The sequence below is a fragment of the Canis lupus genome, chromosome 4, assembly GCF_048164855.1.
Source record: "Canis lupus baileyi chromosome 4, mCanLup2.hap1, whole genome shotgun sequence".
NCBI lineage: Eukaryota > Metazoa > Chordata > Mammalia > Carnivora > Canidae > Canis > Canis lupus.
In genome coordinates this window covers 35,735,617-35,758,629 of record NC_132841.1, presented here as the reverse complement: position 1 = coordinate 35,758,629, position 23,013 = coordinate 35,735,617, and the positions used below count along the sequence as shown (strand labels likewise).

General features: G+C 58.0%; 1 long non-coding RNA gene across 1 annotated transcript; it reads left to right on the top strand.

The window, feature by feature from the left end:
* Nucleotides 1-22: 22 nt before the first annotated feature.
* LOC140631542 (uncharacterized) lies at nt 23-21,679 on the top strand. The gene is made up of 4 exons (XR_012029083.1): nt 23-687; nt 14,316-14,793; nt 19,743-19,896; nt 20,503-21,679. It is a non-coding gene; the product is annotated as an uncharacterized lncRNA (long non-coding RNA).
* Nucleotides 21,680-23,013: the final 1,334 nt, after the last annotated feature.

Below are 23,013 nucleotides of genomic sequence, written 5' to 3'. Positions count from 1 at the left end.
GCATTTCAGAGGGATATTTTTTTGGCATCACCCCGAGAAAGGTTAAGTGGACCCACCCTCTGGCACACAGCTAAGTACAAGTTGTTGAGAAAATGTTTGCAGCAAGGGGACATATGATCTGGTTCTTCAGCAGCATCACTGTCCCAACCATTGGCCCCTCGTGCCCCAGAGCCCACCTCCCAGCCCTTCGCAGCCAAGTTCAGCGTCAGGATCCCCTGCCTGCTTCTGTGTGGGTGTCCACGGAGCTGTAATGTCTCTGGAAAATGGGATCCATACGCAGACATTGCCTGGAAGCCAAACAGCCTTCCTGATGGGTATTCCCCACGGGATAACGTCCCCAATCCAGTGACAAAGTTTCAACAGAACTGAGCGGCCGTCTGGGTGTGTTTCAGGGACGGGCCTGTCCCTCTGCAGCAGTTGGAGGCCTCGGCGTCCATGGAGGCAATGTCTCTGGGGGTGCCAAGGAGGCCTATCGCTGTGTTTGAGGTTGGAAAGTTCTAGAAGCCCTATGTAAGCAGCACACAAGAAGAGCATCGCCAAGCTCTACTGTGGAAACCTCGGGTTTCTGGAGCAACTGGTGGGCTCTGTGTGACCCTGAGGATTACGTAACCAAGAAAGTTCTCGTCTGCGCCGGAGCTCAGAGTGAAACCCGAGGCCCAGTTAGAGCTCCTGAGTCAGTCCTCCCAGGTAGGTTGATAAATGCGTGTGATTAGCGAGTCTTGCTTCTCTGCCCCTACTTCCATTTCCCTAGGCCTGCCTTGTTATTTCTGTGGTACGTTATTGTACGTACCTTGGTTAGAAGTTACCTGGCGTTGCGGGACAGGGTGCAGCTGGCACGGGGGAGGGACTGAGGCTGCACCTCCTCATTCCTCCCGAACGCTCCATGGTGGCGTCCCATGTCCACGGGAAACAAGCTCGCCCTCGAAGCCTCACCCTCTAGAGACTTGGTCCTACAAGCCTCCCGGGTACGAATCCGTAGATCCACAACCTCTTGAGGTCACGTAAAGGCAGCAAATAGCAGCCCAGACTCTGGGTTAAATAATCAGAGCTCCAAAGCTGGCCCTGCCTCTTGCTAACTGTGGGATTCGGGGCAAATGATGCCTACAGTCGCCTCTTCCTTTCCTTGCTCCACCTGTCAAATGGGTATCGTGATACCTCGGGCTTCGTCATAGGGTCCGAGGTGAGTCTGCCGCCCACCGGGAATAATCCACGGCTTCCTCGTGACTTTACACACGAGGCTCGGATATTTTAGTGAAGGGTCATCTGTTGTGTGGCACAGGATACTCTACGTGGCCCTGGGAGACAAATGCCCCCCTCCAGCTGGACCCTGGGGGCCGGGGCTCGGAGGTCCAGCTATGCGGTTGGAGTGTGAATCCAGGTCCTGACTCCTCCAAGCCCACATTCTGGATTGCTGGGCCCTAATTCCTCCCCTAGCACCTGGAGGACAGTGAGTGCTCCTGTCACCACCCACAGGGGCCTGTAGCCCTCCGTGAGGTTCTGCGGCCCTCGCTGCCTCTCCCGCTTGAGGCCAGCCCAGCCGCCCGACCCTGCAACAAGCCAGTGGAGCTGCTGCCGCTGCCTCCACAGCCTGGGTGGCCCGGCACGTCCACCTCCCTGGAAGGCAGGCCCCTGCCGCCTTGGGCTGGGCCAGGATGTGGGGGCACCGGGGGCGCAAGCAGCAGACGACCCACGTCCTCCCTGTGACCCGCGCCCGAGGCTGCAAGGAGCAGGTACAGGGAGGGGGCCAGAACCAGGGGAGCCAATGGGGACGCGAGGAAGTGTTGCCAGGAGCAGGCGACGCTCAGACGTCTGCGTCCTTGCTGTCCTTGCCAGCCTCGGGGACTGGGCAGGGTGGCCGTGTCCTCCGGGGTCTGTCGCCTCCCGCTCCTGCCCGGAGTGCCCTGCCCAGGCCCCCCGTCGCGGACACGCCAAGGCCAGGCCGGGGTCCCACAGCCTGGCTGCGGCTGCTGAGCAGCCCCTCAGAGGCCCAGGCACCCCACCGGGGTTGTGGGGCCATGCCATGCCTCTCAGGACCGTCGTGGATCCTCCTGGCACTGCAGCGGTGGGGGGGGGGGGGGTGGGACTGATGAGGCCCCAACTGAGAGGCTTGGAAATCGTGGCTCTACAGACCAACAGTGACTCTGCAGACCGGAGCGCCGCCCTCCTGCTCTTCCCAGCGTCTCAGCATCGTAATAGTTGGTAGGACTGCAGCTCCAGGGGGAGCCGGTGTCCCCAGCCTCCTTAGGGAGGGGGGAGCACTCCCCATTTTCAGAGGAGGAGTCTGAGGGAGGCTCCAGGCTGCAGGACCTTGCACACGTGCATGAGGGCGTCTGTGCGAGGACCCGGTGCCCCACGCAGATTCAGCCTCTCTGCCGGCGATGCCCCCGCCGCGTGCTGTGGGTCAGCTTTCCACGCCGAGTGGCGGTGCTCCCTCTACCCCCTGTTTCCATGCGTAAGGCTGTGGTCCTGGGAACTGCCCAGGACAAATGAAACAGGCCGGACGGGGAGCTGGGCATGGCTTCCTGCACGCGGGGCCCGCGGCCCTGCGGATGCCCCTCCACATGCTGTGGACATGTCTCATCTAGGGGGGCACTGCTTGGATTGACTTTTGGCCCGAGTGACTCACCACGGAGACTTAGACACACGGTATAGATGTGTCTGTGTGTGTGCTGGGTCCAAATCCTGGCCGCTGTCCTCAGCCCCGGGGAGGCCTTTGGAGAACCACCTCGTCTCGTGGCCTGTGGTGTCACCTATAAAAGGGGATCCCAGAGGTGCTGTGGGACTCCACAGGCTGCGAGGGGTGACTGCACCTCACCTGTGCAAGGCACCAGCTCAGGCAGACGTGGGGGTCTGTGTCCTCCGGGAAGGGGCCTTAGCTCCTGCCACACAGGGAGGGGCCGACGGCTAGACCATCACACGCCATGTCGCCATGTCCCCAGCCTCCTCTGGACCCAGGACGGCACTTCAGTGCACAGCACGTTGAAGCGAGCGCTCGGTCCGGAGAGGTCTGGCTGCCGCCGGTGCGCGGAATGGCGCGGGGAGCAGCCAGGAGGGGATGCCAATGTGGCCCAGTGTCCGCCGGGCCCAGGAGCTGGAGCAGAGCCTCTGAGCGGGCCCTGTGGGCACCGCCTGGCCCAGCAGAGCAGCGAGGCGAGAAAGCAGCCCGGCCACCCGCCAATGGCAGCGGGCAGGAGCGAGGCCTCCCTGAAGCGGGCCTGGCAGTAGGCCTCAGAGCCCCCGCGGCGGCCCCGTAACTGCAGGCAGGACGCAGCGCGGAGCCCGTCCCGGAGCCCGGGGCCCAGGTGCTGGGCGCACAGGGGGGCTGAGGGGCAGCTGGGATCTGGACTCAAGGCGAGTGACAGGCGTCCAGCGGGAAGGTGGAAAGGCCACCTGCCAGGGACCGGTGTGCACAGGGCCAAGAGGCCTTGGGGCTGTGCTGGGGGGCTCTTCTAGCGCCCAGAGCCCGCCTTCCATGGCGCTGGCAGGAGCCTCATCCTTCAGGCTGCTCAAGTCGCCGTGGGCTGTCGCAAGCTCACTTCTCCATCGCCGTCATCCCTGCTCGGAGCATGGGCTCAGAGCGCGCTGGCCCCACAGCGAGGCTCTGGTTTCCTGCGAACAGCCTGGGCCTTGTGTGCAGGGCCCAGGGGTGCTGGTGACAGAGGCAGGGCTGGCGACGGGGCCAGGTGCCAACCAAGCCCCAACCACCCTGTTAATGTGCAGCAGGAGGGACCATTGTTTTTGGCCCCGGGAGGCGGCTCAGGAGCCAGAGTGGACTCTGGTCGTGTGGAGCCATGTGCTGAGCTCTGCGGCCCCACTGGGGTGGCTGCCGGCCCTGAGGCCAGAGCGAGGAGGGCTGGGGAGGAGGCCGCACGGGGGGCTCCGTCCTTCCCTGGAGATTAGGGGTGCCTCCGAGCCTTGGGGGAGATCCCTCCTCATCTGCCCCCCAGGTCGCTAGCAGGCCCAGGCGGGGCCCCAAACCAAGGATGGGAACCTTCAAGCCTGTGACCCGCTGCCTCCAGCGCCGCCAGGCATCTGTGCTGCTACTGTTTTCCCCTTTAATTTGATTCCCCTTGGTAGCCCGCAAAGCTGGGCTAGATTTATGTTCAAACAAGAATCTCTTCTGTTTTCGGAGCACAAGCTTCCACCCCGTCAGAAAAACATACAGGGCTCCTTCCGTCAAACTCCTCTTGGAAACCAGGCCTCGACTGGGAGGCCAGCCCAGCACCTGAAGAAACCGAGTTCTGGAAGTCCCCTCGGCTTTGCCCTCGGCCGCCCCGCAGCCCCTCGCGCTCCGCTGTGCGAGGGGACCTGCCAGGCCCCGTCAAGGCCCGCGTGTGGGTTCGGCCCCGGCCAGGCTGGGACCCTGGCACCGGGCAGGCTGCCCGGCGGCGCCCATGCTGCTGCCGCACTGGCCTCACGGTGCCAAGGTCTCACCAGAATTCTGCTCTCCAGAGGGTCCCCCCTCTCCGGACCCAGAGGCCAAGTGTTCAGGGTGCTCCCGGCAGAGGCAGCAGCCCCCCGCCTGGCCTGGGGGGGGACACCCAGCGTGCTGGGGGACGTGCACCTGCACCCACAGCCACCCAGGCCTGAGAGTGCAGGAGGGAGGGGACCCCAAGGGCAGGTGCCAGGGAAATGGGGAAGCAGCCGACCAGGAGTGCAGAGAGACCCGGCAGGAGCAGAGCATCCGGTGAAAATGGCAGAAAAGGCAGCGGACGGAGGGTCCTCTGGGGTGCACTCAGCAGGGTGCTCGCTCCCCTCGCAGGGCTGCGGCCGGCACCCCAGCAGGGGTGGAAGCCGCGAGCAGAGGAGGCGTGTGAGTGCAAGGCTGGGAAACAAGGAATTTGGTCAGAAAAGGGAGAAAGAGTGGACACAGCAATGGGAGATGGGTGGATGGGGTGGGGGGAGGAACTGGGTGTAAGGAGGTAGGGTGGAGCAGAAACCAGAAAGGAAGGATCAATAGAGTGAATGGCAAGAGCAGGACGGCCGCCGAGAGGGAAGCCCCAGAAGGCGTGGGCACCAGGGGTGCACGGGAGGGGCCGGTGGGGCCAGGCCAGAGCAGTGGTTGGCCCTGAGGGCCGCGAGTGCAGCCTGAGCAGCAGAGAAGCTTCCCTGAGGGGAAGGAAGGACGCTATGGGGAGAGCAGAGCCTCTGGTTCTGGGTGATAAGCCAAGGGCAAGCGCAGGGGCAGTCATACCGCTGCCCAGTGAGGAGCTGGAGTCCGGCGGGGGGACCATCACCCCAACGGTGCTCCCTCGGTAGTGACTCAGGAACCCCTCAGCTCAGTGCGGACCCCCCAGCGTCCTGCCCCTGGGACGTGGACCCCGAGGACTCGCTCCCAGGACGGCTCTGCAGCTGCCGCCCAGCCGCGTGGGTGTGGGGAGATTCGAGAACCAGCCGCCGTCAATGGGAGACACCCCGCAGTTGGACGCAAGGCACTGCGGTCTCTGGGGGATGCTGCGGGGTCCCTGCCTTCCCAGGGCAAGGGCCATCTCGGGGCGGCCCCGGTCACCCCACTAGCCCAGCAATAAGGAAGATGCCACCAGCGCCCCCGCGGTGAATGTGAGACGAGATACGATGCAGCTTTGGAGAAACAGCACAGGCAGGTGAAGCTCCCCTGAAAGGATCGATTCTCATCATTCTTTTCCTGCTTAAAAGGCTGATAATTTCTGTCCCCTAAACTAGAACTGCCCCCATCAGATCCCACTGACTGTGCTGCAGGGGTGTTACGTACCTTGTCTAGTCTAATTTGCATGACAGCTTGGACTTGAAAAAAATGTGAAGTGTCAGGGCGCGTGGAGGCCCCGTGGGTTTAAGCATCTGACCCTTGGTGTCGGCTGAGGTCATGATCCCGGGGTCTTGGGATTGAGCCCTGAGTGGTGCTCTGTGCTGAGCGTGCAGCCTGCTTGGGGTTCTCTCCCTCCCCCTCCCCTGCCCTACCCCCCGAAGTCTGTGTGCACGCACACACTCTCAAAAACAAGTACAAAACTGTGAGGTGGCTTACATGTACTTTTATTTGGACATTTATGTTTACCCAAATACAAAAATACATAAGAACTCTGGTAGAGAAATTAGTTTGCAAGCTCTCTTTCTTTTTTCTTTTTTTTAAAGATGTTATTTATTTATTCATGAGAGACACAGAGAGAGAGGCAGAGACACAGGCAGAGGGAGAAGCAGGCTCCCTGCAGGCAGCCCGACACAGAACTCGAACTCAGGACCCCAGGATCATTCCCTGGGCCACAGGCGGCGCTAAACCGCTGAGCCACTGGGGCTGCCCCAAACTCTCTTTCTCATTCAAACACCCACTTGAGTGGAACATCCTGATAACCACATGCAAAAGGATGAATTTGGACCCAGACTTAAACCATGCACAAAAACTAATTCAAAATCAATGAATGGGCTGACTCTAAGAACTAAAGCTTATTTACATTCTTAGAAAATAACATAGGGAAAAATCACCAAACTCTTAGATTTGGCAAAGGATTCTTTGAAATGGCATCAAAAGCATAAGCCAAGGGCAGCCCTGGTGGCTCAGCGGTTTAGCGCCGCCTGCAGCCCAGAGCGTGATCCTGGAGACCCGGGATCGAGTCCCACGTTGGGCTCCCTGCATGGAGCCTGCTTCTCCCTCCACCTGTGTCTCGGCCTCTCTCTCTCTCTCTTTCTCTCTCTCTCTGTATCTCTCATTAATAAATAAATAAAAATCTTAAAAAAAAAGCATAAGCCAAAAAATTGGGTTAATTGGACTTCATTAAAATTTTAAAACTTTTCTGTATCAAGGGACATAAATCAAGAATGTGAAAGGACAACCTATGAAAGAAAATATTCACAAAGTATTTATCTGAAAAAGGTCTAGTATGGAAATATACGAAGAACTCGTACAATGAAATAATTTTAAAAATGACAAATACCCACCATTTGCTTCGACGTGGATGGAACTGGAGGGTATTATGCTGAGTGAAGTAAGTCAATCAGAGAAGGACAAACATTATATGGTCTCATTCATTTGGGGAATATAAATAATAGTGAAAGGGAATATAAGGGAAGGGAGAAGAAGTGTGTGGGAAATATCAGAAAGGGAGACAGAACATGAAGACTCCTAACTCTGGGAAACGAACTAGGGGTGGTGGAAGGGGAGGAGGGAGGGGGGTGGGGGTGACTGGGTGATGGGCACTGAGGGGGGCACTTGAAGGGATGACCACTGGGTGTTATTCTGTAAGTTGGCAAATTGAACACCAATAAAAAATAAATGTATTAAAAATAAATAAATAAATAAATAAATAAATAAATAAATAAATAAATAATAACAATTTAAAAACAGACAAAGGAGCTGAGTAGACATTCTTCCGAGGTGGATATGCGAGTGGCCAATAATACATGGAAGGTATTTGACGTCGCTAGTCATTAGGGAAATGCAAATCAGAGCCACAATGAGACCCCACTTCACACCCACTGGGTTGACTATAATCAAAAAGTCAGATGATCACAAGCGTTGGCAAGGATGTGGCGAGCTGGAACACCCATCGCGGCCGAGGGGGTGTTACATGGTGCAGCTGCTTTGGGGAACTCTCTGGCAGTGCCTCAAGGAGCGGAATGAGGGAATTACCATACGGCCCAGCAGTTCCACTCTCAGGCTCATCCTCAAGACAAAAGGGAACATGTGTCCACACAGAACCTTGCACATGAAGGTTTGAAGCACCGTCATTCACAACAGCCGGACGGTGGAAACCACCTACGCGCTATAAACGGATAAAATGAACAAATTATGGTTTATGCAGACCCTGGAATAGTACTCAGCCATAAAAAAGAAACGAAGCACTGATCCGCGGTACAACGGGGGTAAACCCCGTAGACAACTTGCCGAGTGAAGGAAACCAGATACGGAAGGTCACATATCGTGCATTTCCGTTGTTATGATCCATCCAGAGCAGGGGATCCGCAGGGACGGAGAACGGATCAGACGTTGCCAGGGGCCAGGAGGAGGGCACGTGGAGAGCCATTACCAGCGAATATGGGGTGTTTTATGGGGTAATGAAAGACCTTCGAAGCTAGAGCAAGCAGATGGTCGCAGAGCATCGGAGCCACACAGAGCACTGCTGAACCGTATGCCTTGTTCATCATGCGACACGACGTGTCACCTGTCAGCTGTGTGGACAGGAGCTACGTGGATGCGGAGAGGGCCAGGTGTGAACGGGGCCTTGTGATGCACATCCCCACCTGCTCGCTGCTTCCAGGGCCGGAGACAGGTGGCATCCATCTGCGGGGGAAGGTCAAGGCAGGTCCTGGCCCCTGTGTCCGGGCCCCCTGCCCCGCGTCGAGGAGGGGGTTCTTACCCTCCCTTACATTAACCTTTGTTGCCTCCTTCCCAAGATTAAACATGTTCTCCTAATGAACGTCCAGTTCCCTAGTGGCCATCCTCTGGCCCCCCTGAAATTTTAGATCAGAACGTGGCTCTGATATCACCTCATCATCCCAGCAGTGAGGAAATGAGGCCTAGAAGGAGAAAGGAGTCAGTAACAAAAACACGATTAGAACCATGTGTTTTGCCATCTGGGTCATTTCATATTCATGGACACACAAGCCGTGGCTTCGAAGTAAAAAGTAAAAGGAAGTAAAAGTGCTGGAAGGAAGGAACGAGATTTCAGGACGATGTGGTGATAGGGAAGAGGGATGTCGGGGAAATATTTAAATCAGGAGGAGGGGGGGATGATGGCGCACACAGGCACGCCCCATGTACCCCATCCCTGCTCATCAGGCTTGAGGGGAGGGAGGAAGGGGGCGCAGTGAGGGACCCGGAACCCCTGAGTGCGAGCCCTAGGTGTGCAAGCTGGCACAGGCCTCATAGCGGACAAGCTGCTCACACATTCCAGCGCGTCGACTCCCCTGGATGCCCAGGAAGGGGTGAGCCCGCGGCCAGGGCCACGGCCGCTTGGACGGCGACCTCGAGCGCTGAGCCGGCCTCACCTGCTTGGTCCTGGGGCCAGGAGCCACACCGTGTCCTCAGGGAGAGGCAGACTAGCCTCGCTGTGGTCATTTCCTGCCCCCAGTCCCCCCCTGGCACCCCCGAGGGCATGAAGCGTGAAGCCACCCCACAGAGCCCGTACCTCCCTGTCCGGCCCAGAGCAGCCAGCTGGCCACCAAGGTGTCCCCCCCATGCAGCCGGGGCCGGCATTATTTGGAGATCCGGCTCCATGAGGGGCTGCTGTGACAGCTTTGTCCTCTCAGACCCCTTTGATTTGTGACTCTCCCTTTGTGGCTCGTGGGGGACACTCCGGCCCTGCTGTTTCTGGGCTCCGGCATCCCCCGGGCCGGCCAGGCCGGGCCAGCCACGGAGCAGGAGGCCGGCGGAGGCGGGAGCAGCCCCGTGAGCGGAGGGGCCGGGGGCCTGGGCGGGCGGGCTCCGCTTCCAGGCAGCGGGGCCGACTGGGTGGTCGGGGAAGGATGCCCGGGGCCTGCTCACGGCGGCTGTGAATGGGCAGATCGCAAACGGCGGGCAGGACAAGGGCTACCCTGCTGGGCCTGGGCCCCGGCCCAGAGCTCCAGTGTCTGCAGGGGCGGGGGCGGGGGGGTCCAGGCTGCCCGGGACTCGCGGGGCCGCCAGCCCCTGGGAAAGAGGCTGGCCTGGGGGCCCTGCCAGCCAGAGAGACTCCAGGCCAGTTGAATGAGGGCTGTGGGCCGCTCGCGGCGCTTCGCTTCGGGCCGGCAGTGTTACTAGGCAGGAAGAGCGTCAGGGCCAAGGACGCCTGGGTTCAAATCCCAGCTCCACTCCCAGCCGGGCTCTTCACCCCCACTCTCCCTGTGCGAGGGGCTGGGAGACCTACCTGGACGTGCTCAGCATTGTGTGCTTCGCCAGTGTGTGCACACATGCCTGCACACGCACATGCATGCATGCACACACATGCACACATGGGCATGCATGCCCCAGCTGCCTGCTTCCTCCCACCTGTAGGGTAGGGATGGCTGGTTCTCAGGTGCTCCCCGGCCAGGTGAGCACCACCCTCTCGGTTCCGTGAATCCTTCCTGACATTGATGTGTTCCCAGGTCAACGAGGGCGGGTTTCCAGCCCCCGATGCAGTGCACGCCTCACCCCCTCCGCTCACTGCTGACTCAGCTCCAGCTCAGCAGACACTTGAGTCAACGGGGCCTTGCTTGGCTGCTGAAAACACGTGGTTACAGGTGTTCCTTGTCGCTAGACCCCCAAAGCCGCCTGCAGAAGAGGGGAGAGCAGGCCTGGACGAAAGCTTGCCCAAAGGAAGACGGCCGGGTGCTGAGCAGCTCGCAGACCCCGCTGGACGAGGCACGCCCCGGGGGGCAAGGCTTGGCCCCCGCGCTTGTACCTGGGGAGGGACAGCACGAGCGCCAGCTCTCCCAACGCAGATGTCTAGGGGGCGGGGGGTGGCTGCACGTCCGCTGCGAGGCCGTGTGCTGACACGTGCACGCGGCGAGCTGAGGATAGGCCCCCAACCCGCTCCGGGCAGTTCAGGGTGTCTCCAAGGCCTTGCCCCACAGAGTCTCCGCATCTGGGCCACACGGCAGCACGACACACGCCGACACCCCGCGGCTTCCATGAGTCTTGTCATCCCCAGAAACCCCCACAAAGCAGCGGCCCACCTTTCCTCCTAGCGAATGGCTTCCAAATCCCCGTTCCCTTCTGCTATCACTTGCAAAGGACAAATGCACCAGCTTCGAGCTGGAGGAGGAGGGAGCTGCTGCTGCAAGCCTTGCCCTGGGCCACCGCTCCGAGGACCCCCTTAAAGGCTCAGGCCCCCTTCCCCCAGGGCCGGGGTGCTCTCTCTGGGAGCCCTTACGCCCCACCCCCCACCCCGCTCTGGCAGCTTTGATCTTGTGACTCTCAGCTTTTCCATCGAAATTCAGAGGGCAATAATAGTAAGCGTGTGCTTGTAAAGCGCTGGGAGCTCAGAGGAGAAAAGGTGTCAGACGAGTGTGAAATGTTATTATTGGCTCAGGCTGGAGACGGGAATGGAAAATCACCAGCAGATAGTGGGAACTCAGAGGAAGCCATTTGTCAGCTCCCCCCCGCCCCCCACCGGAGAAATGGGGCCTCCCCTCCGCAGCCAGGCTCTCCCCGGTCAGCCGGTCAGCCGGAGCGGACGGAGGGCGGGTAGGTGAGCCCAGGGGCCACTCGCCGCTTCCTGACCTCAACGCGACTGAACTCACATGGCAGCCACGGCTTAGCCTGAACACCTACTCTACCGCTCGTGGGGCGGGGGGGAGACCGCCACCGGTCCCAGGCCCCGGAGCAGCCGCTTCAATCAGAGAAGAAGCCTCCCGGACGAAGGGCCACTCACCTACGTCAGATGAACCATCCAGTCTTTAAACAGGCAGACGACACAAGTCAGCAACACGAGGGCCATAAGGGCAGACAGGCAGATGGTACAATAGGCTCGGTGGCCATGCAGATACTTCGGTGAACAAAACAAACTTTTAAAAATCCTCATTAGCACCCTCACAAATTCAGGAAGACGGTACAGCCATAACGTGGTCTGGAAACAAGACATCTTCTTGGGCGCTTTAAATGTGTGCCAGCGTGCCCCATCCCGTCATCAGCAGATGAACCCAAGGATAAACTCAAGGAAAACTGGAAGAACAGACGAGCAGGACAAGGAACCCCATATTAGAATGGCCATATATCCTATTAGGGTGAATGGAAAAAGGGGCGCCCGGTGGCTCAGTGGTTGAGCGTCTGCCTTGGGCTCAGGTCATGACCCCGGGTCCTGGGGTGGAGCCCCCGCCAGGCTCCCTGCTCAGCGGAGAGCCTGCTTCTCCCTCTGCCTCTCTCTCTGCTCTTGCTCGTGTGCTCTCTCTCTTGCTCACTCTCTCAGATAGATAAAATTTTTTTTTAAAAAGATGAATAAAAAAACGCCATACAACATTTTAAAAACATGAAGGATAAAGAGAAAATCACGAGCACGGAGAGAGAAAACAGAAACACCTGTAAATGACCAAAAATCCGGGCAGCCCGGGTGGCTCAGCGGTTTAGCGCCGCCTTTAGCCTGGGATGTGATCCTGGAGACTCGGGATCGAGTCCCACGTCAGGCTCCCTGCATGGAGCCTGTTTCTTCCTCTGCCTGGGTCTCTGCCTCTCTCTCTGTGTCTCTATAAATAAATAAAATATTTTTTAAAAAATGACTAAAAATCCAACTGGTGTCTCATTAGCAGAGATTGTTGGAAACACGACAGATTTTCACACACACCATGTTCCTGGGTGGGAAGACGTAATAAGGTACCGATCCTCCCCCAGTCAACCCAAATGTTGGACTGTTGTCCCTGACTCCTGGCGGCTGACGCATGTGAATGGACAACTGAGGACTCCTGCCGCCAACGCCGAATCGGACACCAGCGCGGCCCGGAATCCGGGGCAGTTGGGGGCTCCTTGCAGCGGCGGAGGCGGTGGTGACAGGTGCTGGGAGTAGTGGGCGCGACGGCGCAGGAGCGGCGGAGAGCGAGGTGGTGGAAAGTGGTAACGGGGGCTGGCAGCACCGAGGCCCTGGGCCAAGTGCAGGCGATGGGAGCAGAACCAAGGAACAGCCCGTTGGCGGCCGGCCTCCTGGAGCAAGGGCACGAGGGCCCCAGACGGTCCCCACAGTACCCCATTGCCCCCCCAGTCCCATTTTGCCATGTTCTTGGTTCCCTGGCCTCCCTCTAATCTGACTTCTTTTTCCCAACACTTGTTTTCAAACCCCCCATCCTTTCACTAAGATGCCTGGTATCCTTCTAGTGAATGTCTTTGCTGCTTAAGTTAGAGAAAGTTGGTTTCTCTTGGTCGCAACCAAGAACATGGACTGGCACCAAATGTTTTCTAATCTTGAGTCAAAGACAGGCTTGTGTAAGCAAGATATGAAAACAGAAATATTATTTTGAAAATAAAGGACTGACTAAAAAGTGCACAAAAATCTAAAACAATCCAATAGACAAAGGAAGGGACACGTTGTTAAGTGCACATCATAGAGGAGGGAAGGCTGATAAACATGTAAGAGGCTCAATTTCCTTAATAACCAAATAACTGCAGATTAAAACAACAAAATATGGTTTTTGCCCTTCAGGTTAGCAAAGAATATAAATGGCACATAATATTGAAGGTGTAACAGGTGGGAAGTCGGGCTCCCTTGCAGGGCATTGGGGAAAACCAAGTATGGCTTTGATTGGAAAGTGAGTGGCATCTCTCAGGACTTGAAGTGGGAATTTCCTCTACTCAAAAATGTTAATTCTAAGTATTTATCCTATAGAAATGCTTGAACAAAACACAGAGATGTTAATAGCTGGATTATGGACAAGAGTCAAAAACTGTAGACAACCTAAATATCCCCAAGAGGGGCATGGTTAGACAAAATATGGAAAACACAGAAGGAATTCAAATGCGTTAATAATATATACTGATCTAGAACTTTCCTTGGTTTATTCAGTGAAAAAAAAAAAGAAAAAGCAATTGCAAAACATTCCATACAGTATGTATATACTCTACACAATAAGACTCAATTTCTTGTCGAAACAATAATCATATTTTACTCCTACGCCTTCGTAACAAGTAATATAAGATGAGCATGTTTTACTTTTTGCAGAGATTTCCAACAATCTCTGTTAATGAAACGCCAGTTGGATTTTTAGTCATTTATAGGTGTTTCTGTTTTCTCTCTCCGTGCTCGTGATTTTCTCTTTATCCTTCATGTTTTAAAATATTATACAGTGTTTTTTTATTCATCTTTAAAAAAAAAAGATTTTATCTACCTGAGAGAGAGAGTGAGCAGAAAGGAACGGAAGTCGTCAGGAATATCCTCTTAGGGATGAATCACCAGGAGTGCGTCAACATTGTCGTGCGTCAAGGGGAACCTGCCTGCTGCTAGGCGGGCACAGGTCAGACCTTCCGCTGTGTCCCAGGCCTTCATGCCGGGGAAGGTGGAAGCTGCTGATGGGGTGCCTGGTTTTATCCTATGGCCTCAGAAAAATTGCTTTTTTTTGAAAAATTGCTTTTGAGTCTAGGTCAAGCTAATGGGGAAAACCCTGAAAAGAGTAATGGTTACCTCGTTAAGAACCACCCCAGCCCCGAATGTGCGTCGGAGGAGTGAAACTAACTGGAAAGAGGGCCCCCGTGTAGTGGACGGAACCACGGACAGCTGAGATGTGTGCTTGACCCCGTAGCACAATATGCGGCGCCCGCAGCACATCCTGATGGAACGTCACTGGGGGGCTGCCTTTATTTTGCAACCTGACGTCTCCTTGATTTACGAAGCCAAAGTAAATGACAGGCGGGGCCAATAAAAATTCTTCAGAGCTTTAGCCTCTCTTCCCATTCCATTTTGCAGAGATGAAAAGACGTGCACGCCCGTAACAGGACCGAGTGGATGAAGCTCATGAACCACGCACGATTGGGGCATCCGTGCACCCGTGTCGCGGCACTGCTGCCGTCGGAAGGGGACGTCCACCCCAGGCACGTCCTGAGAAGGGGACGTCCACCCCAGGCACGTCCTGAGACAGGAGCACAGCTCCATCTGGGGGAGGCCCGAACGGGATGAACATTTTGTCCGGGCAGCCGGAGGAGCTGGCTTGTGCAGGGGCTGGCTTCCTAAAAAGGGGCCGACAGCTCCTGTTCCCAGTGGGTAGCTTTGCCTCTCAGAAGAATCTGGAGAAGGCAGTGTTATGAGGCAATGGTCTAGCTCTTCCCTGACTTCCCCGGGGACGCCCACACAAAGCCGGAGAGGAAATAACCCTCGAGTCATAGGATGCAGTGGGTTTGGGTGTGACACTGGTGTGGGTTCAAATCCCACCTCTGAGGATCTTCAGGTAAGTCACTTCTCTGAGCCTTGTTTTCCTCTTCTACCAAGTGGGTGCGTTACCATCTTTTCCACGGGACTGGGGTACCCCCTAAATGGCACAGGTATTCAGCTTGCGGGGCCACAAACTGGGGGCTCAACGAACAGAAACTCATTGCTTTGGCTTCCCCAGAGGAGGCCTGAGCCAGACAGAGGCCCTTGGCTTGACCTCAGGAGACTAGAACGTCAAGATCAAGGAGGCAGCAGGTTGGGCTCCTTCTGAAGGAATGACGTGTGACGTACCTATCCTGTGGCTTTTGGTGCGTTTGTTCTCCGTCTTTGACAGTGTCGGCTTGCAGACAACCCCACTCCTCGGTTTCATTTTCCTTTAGGGTTCTCTCTCTCTGTGTGTATCTGTCTCCAGACTTCCTCTCTTATGAGAACAGCATATCGGATTAGTGGCCCAAAGCTTCCTCTGAACTAATTACATCTGATATTTCCAGATGGATGAGGTCACATTCTTTGCTCCTAAGGGTTAGGACGTCAATATATGAATTTTTGAGGGACACAATTCAACTCATAACGAGGGATAGATGCAAAATGACCGGCCTATCGTATTTCCTCTTGCTCTCATCTGCGAGTAAAGGGGAGATAAACTCAGGAAAGAGGCCGTCGTGTGAGGTGGCGTCTCCAGCTGGGGTGATACCCACTCCGCTCTGCTCCTGTCCTGCGTGTGTTCCCCTCAGTGAAGCTGTCCTGGTGGCTCCTTGGCGGGCAGTGCCTCCAACCCCAGCCCTAGGGGCTCCTGTCCGCTGTCATCTGCTGGTAGACCAAGGCCTTGCTGACACGGCCTGTTTAGGAATATGTGTCCCTGGCCTCATCATGTCCCCATCCTGCGGTGCCGAAAGCCAAGACCTGCCACAGCAGCCAGGGTCTGGCAGGTTTGAGTGAGGTTTTGAAGGATACGCGAATGGTCCAGCAGTTTCCATAACCAGTGAAAGCTGTTCAAATATCTGCTCCCTTGGCGTCCCTCCCCAGAAGCTCCCCCTGTCACAGGCAAAGAGAGCCTGTCCTTCTGGACACCGGCTCAGGAGCCCACTGGCCAAGCCACCAAGCACACGGCACAGATGATGATCCAAAGTTAAAGCTCTCCGCTGCTCACAAAGGACATAAAGACAAAAGTGCACAGAATGGGGTCCACAGGTAACCCCGGTTTCCCTGGGCAATAGCAATGGGCCATCTGCAGCCTTCACAGGCAGTCGTGGGAGAGAACCCCCCGACTACACTTAAAGGCCAGCGGTTAAGCCTGGGCTCCCGTCCACTGCCGGTGCGTCTCCAAACCGGAGAGCCTCCGGGTCCGAGCTGTACCCGTTGGTTTGGGGAGACACCCTTTGCCATAAGGACGGAGCAGGAAAAAGGCAAAGGGCAGCGAAGAGTGGGGCTTGAGGCAAGTCTTCAGTTTGCAGGGGCATTTCTGCATCAGGCAGGCCTCACGGCTCACGCTTGGCCTTCGCCTGCCAGGACTGGGAGGAACGTGCGTGAGGCTGCCCGCTGCGTGGCCTGTGGCTCGGTGTCTACCTCCACCGGGTGGCCTGGGCTGCAGATGAAGCCACGGCCTCGAGCAACAGAGGGGGCTCCCGCGCAAACCCGGTCTACGGCTTTGTCCATGGGCCAAGGACACCATCCGCGACAGCGCTTTCCCGTGTGTGGGATGGAGGCAAGGATGCCACGCTACAGGGGCTCGGGGAGGCGGCACGCAGGACGCCCAGGAGAAAGCCCATTAGTGGGATGGAAAAGCGGGCTGTCGGGCCGCAGGGCTGCAGGGGGCGGAGGGGGGGGCTCCGAGCAACGCGCGAGCCCCGGGCAACCCCAGAGAAAGCCCTTGGCAGGGTTCTCTGTGAAGGCTTGGAGTTTTGAGGGGAAGTTTTGGTTTGACTTTAATCTGCTTGTATTTCTTTAAAACTTGGAATTTGTCCCCGATAAGTAGAGGATGGTGCCCCTGGGCACCGCTGCTGTGAGCTATCACGGAGTCAGGGCTGTGGGACACTGTCCTCCCCCCGTGAGGGCCCTCGCCCCCTGGTCACGGGTCCCACGCAGCTCTGGGAGCTCCACGCCGAGGCTCGGGCCCAGAGCCAGTCTGCAAAACACAACCGAGATGAAATGAGCCGAGATACGTCGAGGAGCTTGTCGTGTTTTCTCTGGGCTGTGCTGCCAGGCCGCACACAGCAAGGGCTGGAAGTGTGAGCTGGGTCTAAGAGTGGGCTGGGCTGCGGCCCCATGACTCCCCACGGCCCTATGGCCCCTGACAGCCCCACAAGTCCCCCATGGCCCCCCCATGTGGCCCCCCATGGCTCCATGGCCCCCGACAGCCCCACAAGCCCCCCATGGCCCCCCACGTGGCCCCCCACGGCCCCATGGCCCCTGACGGCCCTACAGGCCTCCCTATGGCCCCCCACGCGGTCCCCCACAGCCCCACACGGCCCCAGAGGCCCCCCCACGGCCTCACTCAGCCCCACCGCCCCATGCAGCCCCACAGCCCCACATGGCCCCATGCAGCCCCATGCGGCCTCACACGGCCCCCCGACAGCCCCATGCAGCCCCACACGGCCCCCACGGCCCCACGTGGCCCCCTACAGGCCCACGCGGCCCCACAGGCCCCCCATGGCCCCATGCGGCCTTGCGCTGCCCCCCACAGCCCCATGCAGCCCCCTATGGTCCCCCACGGCCCCACACAGCAATGGTGTCTGCAGGCCTGCGTGCCCAGAGCGGGGGTGCCAGCAGCTCCTGAAAGGGCCGGCTCATCTGAGAGCTCCTCAGCTGTCCACACCACACTCTCAGAGGGAATTGCCACGCGGAGCTTGTCCCCAGGAGGGTAGACAGGTAGGAACCAAGCCTCGTGGAAACAGGAAGGAATGCAGGTCCATTGAAAAGAGCCGATGAGTGATGGAGTCACAGCAGTGAAGAAAGTTCTAGCCTCACTCTGCTGGTTCTTCTGGCTGGGCCGGTGGCCAGCAGGTGACCCTGGGACGCATGTGATGCCCCTCCATGAGGGAGGACGTGTTGGTCCGTTATGCCTTCCCTTACTCCTAGGTACATGAAAGGGGCAGACCAGCGCCCGGTGCAGCAAGCGGCTCAGCGAAGCCACAGGCTCTGTCCCTGGAGACACCGGAGTGGCTGCCGTGAGCCCAGAACGCTCTGCGCTATTCCGTGAGGGCCCCCAACGCCCGGCTCAGAAGCGTACACACTCCTGAAGGGAGCCGGGCTGTCCCCGTGGTGCCCAGAGGGCCCAGCCACCACCTGCTTCTGGGATCCTAAGGGCTGGGCCCAGCGCCACCTCCCCGTGCGCATTTGCGGAGTTAGGAAGTTGCTTTGGAAACTTCCTCTCTCCTGAAAAATGCATCTTCCTTTGTAAAATTCGCTCTACGCATCCCTTCCCAGGCCCCGGTGACCTCGGGGTCCTGACCGTGCCCCTCAGGCCGCTGGAAGCTCCCAGACCAGACTCCCCTCCTTCCTGAGCCCAAACACAAAGGAAAATGAAAGCCAAGAGTGGAAAACGCAGGGCCTGGTGTGGATGGGGAGGCTGAGGCCATCGGAAGGGGACTGTCCAGGCGGGGCCAGCCATTGCGCCGGCCTGGGTGTGGCCGTGGCTGGCCCTGCCTGGACCTGGGCCAGGCCAGCCCGAGGGACAGGCTTCTGTTGGGGAGGGGACATGTGTGTTCCGTGTTTGCAAATTGCACTTGCCTTCAGGGAATGGGAAAGATGAGTCAGACATAAGCCTTTGAACCTGGGACCCCTGGCTTGAACGTTGAAGAGACAGGAAGGCACCCGGGTTAGTCGCTCGGTTACTGTGGGGCCACACGGGGAGGCAGTGCCCGTCACGTGTGTCGGCACTCCAGGCCTTTCCACAGCACGTCCGGACGGCAGGAGCAGTCGTCCAACACTCCCCAAGCACAGCCCAGGCCCTTCGAGGCTTCTGAAGACCACGGCTTCCCAGGGGTGTGGACAACGGGGGAGAACGGAGGGAATGGGGAAAGGCAGAGGGGCGGAGGGGCTTGGGGAGCACTTCCCGGTCAGACTCGGGCTGCTTGGGCAGCCCGGGACAGAGGGACAAGAGTTTAAGGAACAGAGGACTCTCCTCATCCCACCTGTCCACACAGGTGGATCCTAAGGTTGACCTTTCCCACGGGTGACGAAGAACCCAGAGGTGTTCACGCTGTGACGTCACAGCCCACCCTGGGAGCCGACTCTAGAGAATGGATCCCGGGTTTAAAAATTAAAATACCCAGGCCCCACCCCCGCCTCGGCGGGCCCGGCCGGGGGAGGGGTCGCAAAAAAAAATAAAAAAATTAAAAATTAAAAAATTAAAAAATTAAAATTAAAATACCCAAAGATGGTCACCGCACTATTATTTATAACAGCCAAAGCTGGAAATGGGTTAGTTAACCAACATGTCCTCAGCCACTAGTTAAAATATTTAGGGAGGGCAGCCCCGGTGGCTCAGCGGTTTAGTGCCGCCTTCAGCCCAGGGTGTGATCCTGGAGACCCGGGATCGAGTCCCACATCAGGCTCCCTGCATGGAGCCTGCTTCTCCTTCTGCCTGTGTCTCTGCTTCTCTCTCTCCTCTCTGTGTATTCTCATGAATAAATAAATAAAATCTTAAAAAAATATATATTTAGGGAACATTTGAGAAAGAAAGAAAGAGAAAGAAAGAAGAAAGAAAGAAAGAAAGAAAGAAAGAAAGAAAGAAAGAAAGAAAGAAAGAAAGAAAGAAAGAAAGAAAGAAAGGCCATAATGGTATGAACGTGTACAATTGCATAATCGTAGCCGTATAAAAGGACAAAAACACAAACAGGAAAAGTCGAGGGTGGAATGCTATCGAACTCTGTAATAGGAAAGATAATTATTATTTTTTCTTTCTGGTATTTTCCAAAGTGCCTCCAACGGGTGGATGTGTCTGATAGTTATGTTGATGTTTTGCAGAGAAAGTCCAGGCTTACAGCAAATGAGCCGCCCTGCCAGGCCTCTGCCCAATGAGCCGTAACAGAGAAGCTTCTCGATCCAGAAGCTTCCACTCTGATGGGGTTTGATGGAACCTGAAGACTCGTAAACCACAGGAAGTCTCCCGAGGACAAAGGTACTAGTCCCGCAGTGTGGCCGTTGGCCAGAGCCCCCACAGCCCCCCAGTCAGGAGTCTCCACAAGGCCCCAGAGGAGCCCGACCATCCTTGGGGGGAGGCTAAGCCCCCGTGTGGCTGCAGGTGGGGGGCCGGCTACCAACCCGGGGGACCCTGGACACAGCCCCTGTTGGATGGACCCAGGTGGTGGGCTGAGGGGTGCGCTCACCCCCAACCCCACGTCAGTCCCCTCGTGCTGGTGGTCACGGAGGGAACCATCTCCTCTCTCTTCCCGCGGGTGTGGCCCAGGCCAGAGAGACCCGCTGCCAGGTACATCCCAGAGCCCCCAAGCGCTGTGTTGGGGCAGTGACACCGTGACTGGTGCACGGCAGGACTTGGCTCGCTCCTTTGGTTCCTTCACCACCGCTGTTATCTCCCTGTTGTCCCCACTAAAGGAGGATGTTTTTGTCCTTCCCTTGGGTATGTTTCCGGACCCGCAGGCTTGTGCAAGAATAATATCGCTGTCCCCAAAGAGCGTCCGTCTGTCTCTTAAGGGATTGGGAGCCATCAGCACAGTGATTAGCTATAAAACCCTGTGCTGATTCCCCCCCCTCCCCGCCCCCCAAGGCCTCATTTCCAATGAGGACAGCTGGAGATTTGGCAGAGGGACGCACCCCGCAGGCCACAGATCGCTGGAGCCACAGTCTGGAGGCAGCTTCATGCTGCACCCTGGCTTCCCACACGGGGGGACGCTGGAGCTTGGGGCAAGGCGGGTCCAAGATGCACCTTCCCGTCGGCACCCTGGGAGCCAAGGGCCACCGTCCCCGTGAATGGGATCAAGCAGGAAGACGACCCAGGGAGCAGCCGTGGAGCTCCTATGTCACCTGTGGATGGTGAAGTCCTTCTAGAACCACTGGGCTCTGCGGAGCTCAGAGAGCCCCACTCCCACCCTGTAAGCTCCGTCATGGGCTGCCAGCCGGGGGACCACCTATTCCTTCCTTCCTTCCAAGTAAAGGGGGCGCCTGGGGGGGCTCAGCTGTTGAGAACCTGCCTTGGGCCCAGGGCGTGACCCCGAGGTCCCGGGATCGAGTTCTGCATCAGGCTCCCTGCGTGGAGCTTGCTGCTCCATCTGCCTGTGTCTCTGCCTCTCTCTCTGGGTCTCTCATGAATAAATAAATACAATCTTAAAAAAAAAAAAAAGACACATAAAGGAAGGACACCCATTCCTCCCTCCTGCTCCGCAATCTCAGACCCATGGGTCCCGCGTAGAAACAAGCCCACCTGCTGCCTGAAACCTCCCGAGGGCCCCAGAGTTCAGATGGTGGGTCTGGGACCCGCCTCTGCCCCGAGTAAGGGGGTAGATGACTGGGAGGGACACCGCAAGTGCAGCCACTCGGGGGTGGGGCACGGATCACGGTGCCGGGACAGCTGTCCCTGGTGGTGCTGAGAGTCTGGGGTGCGAGTCCCCTCTGCTAGGGAAGGAGCCTCGAGGGAGCGCCCACCATCCTGCTGCTGGGGGAAGGGGCAGCGTTACCATCGCCTTCTCACCACTGGGAGCTGAGGCTCTGAAAGGGAGGGACCTGGTCAGGCGACGCAGGCAGTGTGTGGTAGGGCCAGACCCAAACCTAGACCCCAACCCAGACCCCAACCCAGACCCGAACTGGGAGGCCTGGCCTTCAGTCCCATCCTGCCTCCCTGCCTCTGCCTCCAGAGCTGACCTGGCTGCGGTGCCATCGCCCCCACGTTGGGGAGAAAACCGCGAGCTGCCGGCATCAGTCGTAGGGTGAGGCCAAGGCCACCAGAATTCCAGTCACTCCCCACTGACTCAGGGGCAGGACCCCTGCTTGTCCTGAGGCTCCGGGGGACGGACCCCTGCTTGTCCTGAGACCCCAGGGGTGGGACCCCTGCTTGTCCTGAGGCCCTGGGGCCCTGGGGGGCTGGAGCAACCTGGCTGGATGGCTTGTGGCCCCGCAGCCCCCCAGCCCCAGGCACCCAGGACCCTGCCCTCTGCCTGCCGGAGGGATGCGGCAAATGAATTCCTGCAAGCTACCTCCAAGACTAAGGCTGCTCTGCAGCACAGGCCTGACTGACTTTAAATAAAAAGAAAAACAGAAGACCCCCCCCACCCCCACCCCTGTACCTTCCCCACCTCCACCTGGCTCAGTGCAGGCCTTTCAGGAGCAAATGGAAGCCAGTGCCTGGGCAGGGCCAGTACTCCCGTTCCCTGTTCCCCAGCTCGAGATGGGGGGGTGCTTCTGGGGCCAGGAGGTAAGCCATGCACAGGAGGTCGATGCTGAGGCCGGGGGTGAGTGAGGCCGGGGGTGAGTGGAGCCAAGAAGGGAGAGCGGTCAGCCGGACCGGGCAGGCCGGAGCGGGGGCCGCACTCAGGTGGGCTGGCCCCAGAAGTGAGCTGCGTGTGGGGACCCCAGGCAGCCAGGGGGTCAACGGGGCGCAGGTGTCCCCGGGACTCTAACGTGCGAGGGGTTCCAGCACAGGCCTCCACCCACAGCACCGCCTGCCTGGGCCAGGACAGACGCCCTCACCGTAGGGGCTGTGCTGGCTCCACAGGCAGGCTTGGAGGTTGGGGGCTCGCCATACGGGTCAGGAATAGGAGGGTCACAGAGCTCATCTCTGGCCATTGCGGGGTCTGGCGGGGCAGGAGCTTGCTCACACCCTGGAACCTGACCAATCAAAGGCGGGAAGCGGGACTAGAAGAAGGGCCACAGGGCAAGGAGGAAACGTCGAGAAGAAATCAGGGAGGTCTCAGGAGACCGATGTTCTGAGTCCATCTGGACGAGAGAGCACCGACTGGGAGAAACATCCTCCAGCCCAACATGCACTTGCAAAGGTGCGAGCAGCCGGGGAGCCGACGAACCCCTACGTAGGCAAACACAGCTAATGGGACTCGGCCAGTAAAACACATCTGGATTCTTTAAGTCATGCCATAGCCACAACCAAGCCTGGTCCCCCACGGGCTGACCGGTGTCCGGGACGCAGGAGGTACGGGTCGGCCATGACCTTCCGCGTCTCCAGTGCATTTTCCATACTTTCATGCAAGACGTGGCTCCACCACCCGGTCGCGGCCAGGTAACTCCACCTGCAGGTCTCTCAAGATTGCTCCCAGGTTGGCCACGAGCC